The sequence below is a fragment of the Rattus rattus genome, chromosome 7 (assembly GCF_011064425.1).
Source record: "Rattus rattus isolate New Zealand chromosome 7, Rrattus_CSIRO_v1, whole genome shotgun sequence".
In the NCBI taxonomy this organism is placed as follows: Eukaryota; Metazoa; Chordata; class Mammalia; order Rodentia; family Muridae; genus Rattus; species Rattus rattus.
This window is the reverse complement of record NC_046160.1, coordinates 120,698,889-120,711,194: the sequence shown is the minus strand read 5'-3', so window position 1 is coordinate 120,711,194 and position 12,306 is coordinate 120,698,889. Positions and strand designations below refer to the sequence as shown.

Genomic DNA, 12,306 nt, shown 5'->3' with positions numbered 1-12,306 from the left:
CAGTCTCTTATTTCAAGGAATGGGTGGGAGTGGGACTTTTTGGGTGATCCTCTGCTGTGGATTAGTGTTACTCCTCTGGTTGCTTTGCAAATTGAGATCTCAAGTAAAACAAGAAAAGGACAAGTAGTGATGTGGCGCTTGGCCCTTGAACAAGGGCGTCAGCGAATATCTAGTTGACCATGCTCAAGCAACAGGTGGACGGCTGGACAGCTCTTGCCTCCTAGAACCTTGGTTCATTGCACAGGATTAAGTGTCGAGCAGCCCATGAGGGTAGCCGAGCTTTGCATCTGCTGAGGAAGTTCTGAAATAAGCTCCCTGGAAGGCATTTCATATTACATGGGGTTTCTGCCCCAGTTTTCCCTCCTTGAAAATGGCAGTGCGAGGGGTGGGAGTCCCTGGGTGTAACAACAGCCTAAGGGTATCTCTTTGACACAGGTTAGCCAACTTTGTATGAGATGTGACTCAATGCCCTCTATATCTGGGTGTCCCTGTTTGCTAAAAAAAAAAAAAAAAAAAAAACCAGAAAGGGGGAAGTGTGAGGAGCTGTCCTCACATGCTCCGATACAAAGGCGGCACAGCTCGACAGAGCAGCACCTAGTAAAAAGAGGGCAATGCATGGCGCCTGTTAACTTCCCTATAAAGGACCGTGCGCTTTGAGTACGTCATCTGGCATAATTAGCGGCGACCAGTCAAGAAGGTGACACGTCTAGAAGCGAGATAGCTTCCTATACGGGACAGTTATTCTTCACTTTCAGCGTCTCTCCGCATTGTAAAGCTTATGCTCTCCTCTCAAGACACGTGAAGCTTTTCTGCAGTAGGATCCTGTGTGCCACGTCGTTCCTGCTGGTGTGAGACGTCTTGTGATTACATAAGCAGCTGTGATAGATTTGTATTAACAAAATGGATAATTAGTAAAAATTCTCACCCACACAGAAGATACGAATCCTAGAGGTTTGCATAAGAATCCTATATAGTTACAGGGCTCTCAGAGACTGAGCCACCAACCAAAAGAGCACACATGGGCTGGACTTAGGACCCTAGCACATATGTAGCACTTGCACCTTCAGTCTTCTTTGGTGTCCTGCAATACTGGAATAGGGTCTATGCCTAAACCTGTTGTCTATCTGTAGAATGAAATTCCCTGACTAGACAGCCTTGTCTGACCTCAGTACGAAAGGATCCCCATTAGCCTACATAGAGTAGATACAGCGTGTTTGAAGGATATACAATATGTTATCACCCTCTCAGAGAGGGAAAGAGCAGAATAGAAGGAGGAACTATTTAGAGGAAACCAGGAGAGAGGGCAAAAATAAGGATATAAAATGAATAAATAAAGGAATGAATGAATAGATGGGTAGACAAATAAATAAATAAATAAATAAATAAATAAATAAATAAATAAATAAATAAATCTTTGGATCTCCTAATACATCATGGCCAATTAAACATGGTTCATAAACCTCAATTAGAAAATAGGTTATTCAATTTTCTTTTATAAAAAGTCATTTTCCTGTATGCTGCATCAGTTTCTTACCTATCCAGAGAAATTCAGTCCTTTTCTACTAGAAGGCAAATCCTACTTTTTCCTTGTTCCCTTCCCCTTCTCCCTCCTTCTTTATCTCCTGACTTTTCCTCTTATTCTCTGCTCTTGTCTCTCTGGGGAAAACAAGACTGCTTTGTGCTGAGAACTTGGGCTTGGGATGTCCTGAGAATCTACAGCCATTGCTTTACCATCATGTGTGTTGTCCTGCAGTTGTTAGAGAAAGTTTCTGAGAATATTGAAATGGTGAGAATTTCAGATATATGTGATTGCTGTAAGTTCAAAAACCATCATATCAGGAAGGATGACATTCATCCCCTTTCTCAAAGACACATGAATACAGGAACTATAACTGTCTGGGAAACCTGAAATATAGATAGTTTCTCTCCATCACTGATTTCAAATCTGCTATAATCAGCTCTAGGGTTATGTCGGGAAGATTCCTGAATGATGTCCACTCCTGAACCAGGAGTCAGGATGTGCTTCCACTGCTTCAGTATCATAGCCATTAGGTTCTGTCTACCATAAGATTCAGTAGGTTGAGGTTCAAGAAGGGGGAAACCTGCTCTTGAACCTCAAGAACATAAGTTACCTTATCCTGTGTTTTGACAACATGCCTCACAGTGAAGTTTGAGTTCTTCATTGTTGTTCTAGAACACATGGCACAAACATCAGGAACAGCAAAGATTTATATATACAGTATCTGCTGTGACAATACTCACATGAAATTCTCCAAAGAAAAAATGATTAGAAAACAGAAAAATGAATAAGAAAATGTCACCTTACCATTAACCTCTTGTTGAGTGTTCTGGGAATGGTGTAGATCACTCAGCAATGGGAGCTGGAAATTTAGGGCTGTGCTCCTGTGCCAGAGCTGCTGGATCAGGTCTGGAATGATTTTGAAAAAACAAATTGATTAATTGCATGTGTGTTTCTCCTGTATGGTGAGCTCCTTGTGGGAAGCCTAGGAGATTTTTTATGCCTAGACAAGATAAAAAAAAGAAACATACAAGAAAGTAGGAAAGAATTATACCACTATCTCTACTATACCTATATGGGTTATTTACAACTGTTTGTTTTTCTTACTGTTTACTTTCTGTTTTAATAAAGACTACATTCTTCGCTCATATATATACACTCTTATTATATTTGTCCTATTTCTATGATTTTCTCTTCCTTCCCATTTCTTTCCTATCTGGATCCTCATCCTTCCTGTCTTTCATAAGAATGAAGTTCTAGGAGTTAAAAATAGAACTGATCAAAATAAAATACAACTGGCTTAAAAAAAAGCCTTGACACTGACATTGGACAAGGTGAATAAACAAAAGGAAAAGACTCCCAAGAGAAAGAACAAGAGTCAGAGGCTCACTTGTTCAAACACTCAGGAGACCCATAAAAGTACTAAGCTGGAAAGTATAACATACACAGAGAGGACTGTTGTTAAAACAATATGTGGAAAAAAAAACTTTTCCTAAAGAGCACAGGTGAAAGAATGTTTTGATATAGCAAACACATGAAAGGACATTTGAAGAAGGAGTACAAATATGACCACACATACATTGGAAGACAAGCACTGGCCCTTGTTTATTTTGCTCCATCTCATTATTCTTATCTAACAACAGGCATGTATTGGTTCACCTTCCATAATAGTATTGTTGAGCTCAACCTATAGTAATGCTGACATTGAGAGAAACTTGTCCCTAAGAACTGCTTATGAGATTCCTTCAACTGCTTGATGCTTTATCAGCTTCAGGACAGCTGGTGAGTCTTATGGTTTCTTCATGTTTCAGCTACAGGTGCCTGGTGTAAGCCTGCCTACAGGACTGGTTTGCAGCTGCTGAGTTGTGTTTGATGTTTGCTATGGGACTCAACTGCTGCCAAAGATCAAGCTCACCCCAACTATTACTGAACAAGCCTACTTCCTCCATATCCTAATAAATTTTCTCTACCATTTCCAACATTGGGTGGTGGACCACAGGGAATTATGAACTTTGTTAAAAAGTAATGGTAAAAAATGTATGCCTACAAGGGACCAAGAGATCCCATGGTGGCCTGGTGCTTGCAAATTCTGTCTTTGTGAGTTCATATGACTATGGCTCAGTTGAGTTAAAACATGCAAATCCTAGTGTCTTCCATCCCTTCTGGATCTTGTACTCTCTGCTTCCTATTTCTCAAGATTTATTGAGCTCTAATGGGTAGGATTTGATGAAGTCAATTCATTCAGATCTAGGCATTCCTGATTTTTGCCTTAACGTCTAGCTGTTGGTCTGTGTTTTCTTTTTCATTTGCTTCAAGAAAGTTTCCTGCTGATGCCTGAATCCATCACTAATATAGGACAGCAGTAAAATATCATTAGGATTCAATTTTGTTACATTGTTTACTTTACCAGTAGTATTTGATTTTACCCTAGGTCTCTGGGCATGGATCCATTGCAGAATGAAACGTTCACACAACTAATTGAATATGGACTCCAGTGTCTTTCGCTATATCCCAGGCTAGCAATAGAGAAATGTAAACAGCAACCCAGCCACAAATCATTCACAGATCTAGAATCTGTCCTACCTGAAAATTGTGATAAGGGGATGTTGGCACAAAGCTGGTGGGAGTAACTAATGAATAATCTGATTTGACTTAAAGCTTTCTTTCACTATGAGACACAACCCAAACACAACACTCTTTATTACATAATTATAATGCAGTCTGAATGGTTGTATTTCACTTTACTTTTGCCCATGTATGCTCATCTGACATATGAAAGCATTTAAATAAAATTTTGACAAGTTCAGAATGATTAATAAAATTTTATGAATGTTGAATACAGATATTCAATTGAAGATATTGGAAAAGAGGACACAAAACTTGGTGGATTAATGCCTATGATCCATGCATGATATGCAAGACTACAAAAATGTGGTAAAGTAATGTAAATTTTATGCATCATTTTTCTTCTCAACTTCTAAAGTCTTGAACATGGGATTTTTACATTTTTTATTGTCTGGTAAGAACTGTGTTCCATGTAGCATTCCTATACTGTGAGCAGGTCAGTACCTTTAAGTATTTTCAAAGTTATATTCGATTATTCAAATATTTCTCAATATTTCAAAGTGACACATCTGTTAGTAGGAAAAAACATAAAGAAATCTACAGTCTTCAGTCTAGGACTAGGATTTAAGCTCTGGTCACATGAGCAGATGTAATATTTGCTAAGCAAAATTCTTTGCTCTCTCTCTCTCTCTCTCTCTCTTTCTCTCTCTCTCTCTCATCACCTAAAAATAATAATAAAATAAAATTAGATGAAAAAAACAGTAACAGGAATGGGATAAAACATACAAAAGGAAAAGCACAAGAAACACAGTGTGAGGGGAGTTTCTGTTATGATATGGCTTCCACTACATGGACAGGAGAGAAGGAGACTCTGTACTGGCAGGGTGACCAGCAGAGGAGATAAAGAGTCAGTGAAGGGAAAAAGTGATCTTTGCATGATAGTCAGGGGAAATGCTCAGCTGTCTTGTTAGCAATCATGGCACTTCTGTGGCTTTGACGAGCAACCCGGACAATTCTGTGGATTTGACCAGCCATCAAGGTATTTCTGCTGCGTGGACTTACTAGGTACCAACTTCTTTATTCATACAAGTTTCAAAGGAAAAAGACAGACTGATACATGGTACAGAATATCCATTTGCTTTGTCCATACACAGTCAGGGATAAAACTTCAGTCACAATTAGAAAATACAAAAGGATTATTCTTATCATTATTACTACTACAACTCAAAACTTCAACTCCAAATCCAACACAATTAATATATGATAGCCTGCAACTACACTGGCAATGTGTGTTGCTTGAAAGCCCTCCAGAAAAACACACATGTCAGAACCAGTATTTTCATGAATGGCAAATACTAACACCTAATTCATTTTACTGTATGTTTCCCCATCTACAATATAAAGTAGGAAAAGTTTATTTTAGTACATCTATCTTATTTACTGAAGTCTATTCTTCTGAGTACTCCGTGTATGAACCCCTATTCTTAAGTACATTTTCAGAGAACTCTCAGCTTATAATAAAATAAGATCTTCAATCTGTAAACTATTCTACTGGCCAATCTGAGATTGTTGATTTTCTCTGTTTACCCTGCACCAATTTTACCATTTGAGTTTTCTCAGGGGCAGATACCCCAAAAAGTTTCCTGGAGGACTAGCCTCATCTAAATATGCATTTATCTCTGCATTCCCATGAGCCATCTAGTAGAAGCTAAAAACCAGTACATGATCTTCCTGATATGATTTCCCCCAGGGATTCTAACTCATGACAGATTTGCTCCTATAGGCAAGGCCAGGGAGATTAAGGAAAGATTCCTGTTATTAAAATGGTTTTGTTATTATTGGATATTTCTACAATCATTTGTCATTTGCCAACACTTTGCAGGAGATTTCTACAAGAACAATGAAGGTATACTGTATTGTAGTAATATTATATAGACAAATAGATGATTTCTTAATTCTTAATGATGATCCTATCAGACTTCCTAAGTTAATATCATTAATTATTAAGATCTTCCATAATAGGACTACTATTAAGTCCTTTCTGATGTCAAACCTACAATAAGAAATCTGCTACTCTTCAAATATAATTACTTAATTGCTGCTGAGACAAAAAGCAGACATAACGTAGAATATATTCAACAAGTTATAAAACAATTAAAAATGAAACTAAAGATTCTTTTTAGATTCAAAGACAGATAAAATATCGACTGGGTTAAACTATATAAAACTTCAATGTTAACTTAGTTAGTTTTTAACTCTCTACCAAGCTGTAGAGCTAGGAACAATTACTGAATGTTTAGCCAGAAAATTTCTCTTAAAGAATATGCATATAATCATCTTTGTTGTAAACCTTTTACTCAGTTTATGATTTGAATTTATGTTTGAACTTCTAGGTCATGGTCCATGGCCTACCTTGTATTAGCTTTTTTATGTATTTTTCCATTAAATCATAACCACTTGTAAGTTCCACTGATAGAAGATATAGCCAATTCAGGATCCACACCCGCACTGTTAGAATTTTCAAGTAAAGTCACCCTCATAGATCCTCTGAAGCATCTTTACATTCCAGATCTCTGGCACATCATAGAGATTGCATACTCCACCACTCATCTCCCTTCTCTCTCTACTGTTCTCCCTACATTTGATCTTCCCCCAAAACTCTGCATCACAAACCTTCCTCCTCACATGTCCCTCCTTCCATCCACCTTCATTTACTTTTGTTTCCCCTTCTGAAAATGATTCAACAATGCTTACTTGGGGCCATACTAGGTATTTGACTTCATTGGGTCTGTTAATTATTGCATGGCTACCCTGAAAATTGTGGTTAACATGCACCAATAAGTGTTTATATACAACACATTTCTATTTGGGTCTGGGTTAGTTCACCAGGCCATTATCTTCTAGTTCCTTCCATATACCTTTGAAATTTATGAGGTCCTTGTTTTTAATGGCTGAGTAGACAAAGCTCACATCATGAACCATTCTTCCAGTGAAAGACAGGTAATTTGTTACCAGTTTCTGGCTCTCATGAATATAACTGCTATGAACATAGTTAAGAAAGTGTCCTTTTGGGCACTTATATAGGAAAGAATGGCCTTGTCGGGCATCAATAGTTAGAGAAGACCTTGATCCTGTCAAGGACAGAACCCACAGTGTAAGGGAATGTACTAGCAGCCTAACAACACATTTGAAAGGTCTAGAAAAAAGAAACAAATACAAAAAAGAGGAGAATATGTCAGGAAATGAACAAACTAAATGCTAAAATCAACCATGAAGAAACGAAGAGTACTGTACAAAGACCCAACAAGACTAAGAGCTGGTTCTTTGAAAAAATTTACAAGATAGAAAAACTCTAAGAAAAAGATGGATGAAGCAAAGAAGTGCAGGCCGACAGGAACCGGATGGAGATCTCCCCTGAGATACACAGCCAGATTACAGCAAATACATAGGCGAATGCCAGCAACAAACCACTGAACTGAGAACGGGACCCCCGTTGAAGGAATCAGAGAAAGGACTGGAAGAGCTTGAAGTGGCTCGAGACCCATATGAACAATAATGCCAACCAACCAGAGCTTCCAGGGACTAAGCCACTACCCAAAGACTATACATGGTTTGACCCTGTGTTCCAACCTCATAGGTAGCAATGAACAGCCTAGCAAGAGACCCAGTGGAAGGGGTAGCCCTTGGTCCTGCTAAGACTGAACGCCCAGTGAACATGATTGTTGGGGGGAGGGCGGTAATGGGGGAGGATGGGGAGGGGAACATCCCTAGAGAAGGGGAGGGGAGGGCTTAGGGGGATGTTGGCCTGGAAACCGGGAAAGGGAATAAAATTCGAAATGTAAATAAGAAATACTCAAGTTATTAAAAAAATAATTACGAGTCTACAGCTAGGTCAAACTAAACAGGGTTCCTACAAGCAAAATTCTAATCTTGTAAAACTATTGATTACCACAACAGTCTAGAAGTGTTGAGCAATGCCCATAGAGTATTTCCTGTTAAGATGAATCTTACAATAAAGCTTATATTAGACTAAAAAAAAAAAAGAAAAAAAGAAAAACCCTAAGAAAAACTAACTAAGGGGCACAGAGAGAATATCCAAAATAACAAAAGCAGAAAAAAAGGAAACAGAAACGGTGGACATACAAAAACATAATCAGATCCTACTACAAAACCTATAATCAACAAAACTGGAACACCTGGATGAAATGAATGATTTTATACACACAAACCATATACCAAAGTTGAATCATGTTCAAATAAACCATATGAAGAGCCACATAACCCCTAAAAAATAGAAGTCATTAGAAGTTTACCAACCAAAAAAAAAAAAAATGCCAAGCCAGAGGGTTTCAGTGAAGAATTCTACCAAACCTTCAAAGAAGACCTAACCCGAATGCTTCTCAAAATATTCCACAAAAGAGAAACAGAAGGGAAACTACCCAATTCTTTGTATGATAGTCATAGTTACACTGATACCTAAAACTAAAAGACACATTGAAGAATACTTAAGAACAATTTCCCTTATGAATACCAATACAAAATTAATAAATAAAATTCTTGCAAACCAAATCCAAGAACATATCAAAAACATCATTAAACATGATCAAGTAGGGTTCATCCAAGAAATGCAGGGATGCTTCAATATATACAAATCTGTCGAAGTAATCCTATATATAAACAAACTCAAAGAAAAAAGCCATATGAACATCTCATTAGCTGCTGAAAAGGCCTTTGACAAAATTCAACACCCTTCATGTGAAAAGTATCAGAGAGATCAGGAATTCAGGTCCATACCTAAATACACTCAAAGCAACAAACAAAAAACCGACAACCAATATCACACTAAATAGAGAGCAACTCAAAGCAATACCATGAAAACCAGGAAAAAGGCAAGGCTGCCCACTCTCTAACTATCTATTCAATATAGTACTCAGAGTTCTGGCCAGTGAAATTAGACAACAAAAGGAAATCAAACAGATACAAATTGGGAGGGAGGAAGTTCTGATTTCACTATTTGCAGATGATGTGATAGTATATATAACTGAGCCCAAAAATTCTACCAGAGAGCTCCTAGTTCTGAGAAACAACTACAGCAAAGTGGCTAGTTATAAAAAAGTCAAACAAATCAATAGTGTTCCTCTACTCAAAAGATAAATGGGCTGGGAAATAACACATAGAAACTACAACTTCACAATAGTCACACACACACACACACACTGGCAAACTTAAAAAAAACACAAAATCTGAAACCAAATGTACGTGAAAAGACTAATAAGACAAAAAATGAAGAAATAAGACTATATAAGACAAACACTCTGCAAACATGCCATTGTGTTGGTTCTGTTTGTCCTTCTACTGGTCATAGTGCCTACCTTCTAGTGTGGTTAATACAGAAAGTAAAAATCCACTTAAGAAGACTAATTGTCCATTTTAAATGAATACCAGCTGCAGATAGATTCTTAGCTCATGGTGGGAGCACATGTCCACATCCCCCTTTCTGTTCAGGGTGTCATTGGCTTGAACCTATCTAAGCCCTATGCTTGTTCCCACAGTCTATGTGAGTTCATATGTGCATCAGTCCTATTGTGTCTGGATGAGACTGTTTCTTTACCATCATCCATTGTCTCTGGCTCTTAAAATCTTCCTCTGCAATGGTCCATTAGTATTGAGATGAAGGTTTAATGAGGACAACCCATTTATTACCAGTGCTCTAATGTCTTCCACTCTCCAAATTATCCATTTGTGGTACTCTCTTTCTTCCCATCTACTGCCAAACATGTCTCTGATGAGGGATAGATGAGTTACTGTTTGAAGTGTATGGTTATGTAAATAAAAATCATTTCATTGATATGTTGATCTATCACAACAATGTCATATGGTTTTCCCTTAGGGCCATGGCTTATCCAATTGCAGTCTTTTGGCATTTCTACCAGAGTCAGCCATGACTAACCCAAACTCTAACCACCCTAACCCTGATTTCATAGTCCTTAAATTCCATCAAAGAGTAAATTATTAATTCCACAATACTTTTGCACCTATTGTACATAACCCACGCACAGGTAACTATTTTAGAAGATGGGGTTTATAGCTATATTTATGACTGTCTTTCTCATCCAATACTATACAAAGTACCTCCAGTTCTATGAACACTAATCAGTAGGAGTGAAGATTCTACTTGGGCACAAACTCAACTTCTCTGTATTCACTGAGACAGATAAGTGTTGTCTTGAACTATAAGATCTTAAAAATAGTTTGTGGAGAGCAATAATTCAGAACAGCCTGAATTATTTGGAAGTATCTATGGACATTCTCTGGTTAAAGACTCAATTTTAGAATACTCATCCAGCAATTCCCACCTCCACTATATACATCTGTTCATTGAAGATGAACATTATGATAGTTTGGAATCTTCTGCTGTGGGATTTTGAAGCCTAAGACTGAAAGGGATCATAGCTCTGAACCACCTGATATAAGCACCAAACATCCTGAGCTTTATAAAACAGAACACAAACAGAATTCTTTATGAACGTCTTAATAGGGACCTAGGGTGAGAAAAGGGGAATAGAAACATCTTAACCTAAGAACAAACAGGAAACCACCGAGGCCAGAAGAAAAGCTGTGGACATACCATTTTATGATATAATACGAAGGAACAGAGCTGAGAAACAGGCTGAAATACTGTACAGCTGAAAACTGAGGCTGTGTCAGTGTGCACTCCGAGCACAGTAGTATGTGGCGGTATCTGCAGTGTCCACACTGGTGATCTTGAGGAATGCTTGGTTGTTGGAGGTGTCCTTGGAGATTGTGAGCCGGTTCTTCAGAGATGGGTTGTAGCCCTTACTATCATCCCAACAAATAGTTGCCAGCCACTCCAGACCCTTCCCTGAAGGCTGACGAATCCAGCTCACACATATACCAGTAGTGCTCAGTGAAAACCCAGAGAAAGAGCAAGTCAGACTGAGGGTCTGGGAGGGCTGCAATATCCCAGGGCCAGACTCTTTCAGAGTAACCTGAGACAAGACATCTGTGAAGAAAGGAAAGGGGAGAAGCCAAGGTTGGAACAGGTGAGGATAGAACAGTTCATCCCTTAGGAAGCCTTGGTACTCACATGCAGGGACTATCAGCATCAGGAATGAGGAAGTAAGCCTGTCCATGGCTGCACACCAGTGAGTGTCCAGGCCCAGCTTTGGCTTTTCAACCCAAGGTTGGGTGGATCCAAAAGAGATTTGCATTCCCTCTCCAGGTGCTGACTCTGAGGGTGTACTTAAGTTTTAGGACTCAAGATCAATCAGTCTATGATAAGAGATGCAGGAGCTCCAAGAGAGTTCATATCTGCTTCCCACAGAGAGTACATAACACACAAGACCAGGTTCCTCAGTATAAAACACTTCTGCTCAATGATGTTGGGTGGCAGTAGGATTGATAGAAACCCCAACTCTAACATAATGGGTCCTGACTCTGCCCACTTATCTAGGAATCATTTCCCTGTGTTTCTGCATGGAGGACAAATGGGGAGTTCAAAGGGGAGATTTTACTCCTATGTTGTGGACATTCTGTGTCTAGGCCCTGAATAAGTCCTATATATTTTCCACAAAATTGGTAAACTTATAGTAGACTTCTTGCCTAGTACAAGAGTATATGCCATCTCAAGCTGGCAATTATAAATACTGTAATTCCATGAAAGAGGGTGATTTCATTGACTTTACTGATGTGTCAAGTTCCTGCCTCACATATTTGAAATTGCTATTTATTCAACAATCAGTAGCTTCATCTTTATATTGACCTGTATTGTGACAATTTTAAAATTAAGAGCAAGTGTTTTTCAAAGGCAAACTTATTTAGTTTTCAGGCTTAAAAAAAAAAAAGCGGGCTGCCACCCCGGAGAGCCCGTGGGCAGAACCCCCATGACGAACTTGAGCCTCGGGACCTGGGTAAGACTAACTTATCTCTGCAAGTGACTTGCCTGGTGGAATCCAAGGACAACAGAGGCAGAATCCCCCTCTAGGACCAGGCACGTCCTGTATTACCGGAAGTCCCACACCCGCGGATCCCGGCCCGCAGCAGCTCTCTGCTCCCAGAACCCGTGGGAGAGATACCTTACCGCCTGGTCAGGTGGGCACTCCTGAGGCTGCAGAGCAGAAGAGACCACCAACACTGCCCACCCCTGCCCACATCCCTGACCCAAGAGGAAACTGTACAAGGCCTCTGGGTTCCTGTGGGGG

General features: G+C 39.1%; 1 long non-coding RNA gene and 1 gene segment (V, D, J or C); one reads left to right on the top strand and one right to left on the bottom strand.

The window, feature by feature from the left end:
* LOC116905419 overlaps window positions 1–11,097 on the bottom strand; it is an 11,936-nt gene extending 839 nt beyond the window's left edge. Inside the window, exons 1-2 of the long non-coding RNA XR_004388526.1 lie at window positions 10,800–11,097; window positions 1,882–1,886 (exon numbers count right to left, since the gene is read on the bottom strand). This is a non-coding gene — a long non-coding RNA (uncharacterized LOC116905419). The remainder of the gene's footprint in view (window positions 1–1,881; window positions 1,887–10,799) is intronic.
* Window positions 1–12,306, top strand: part of LOC116905410 — a 978,601-nt gene that overhangs the window by 243,326 nt on the left and 722,969 nt on the right.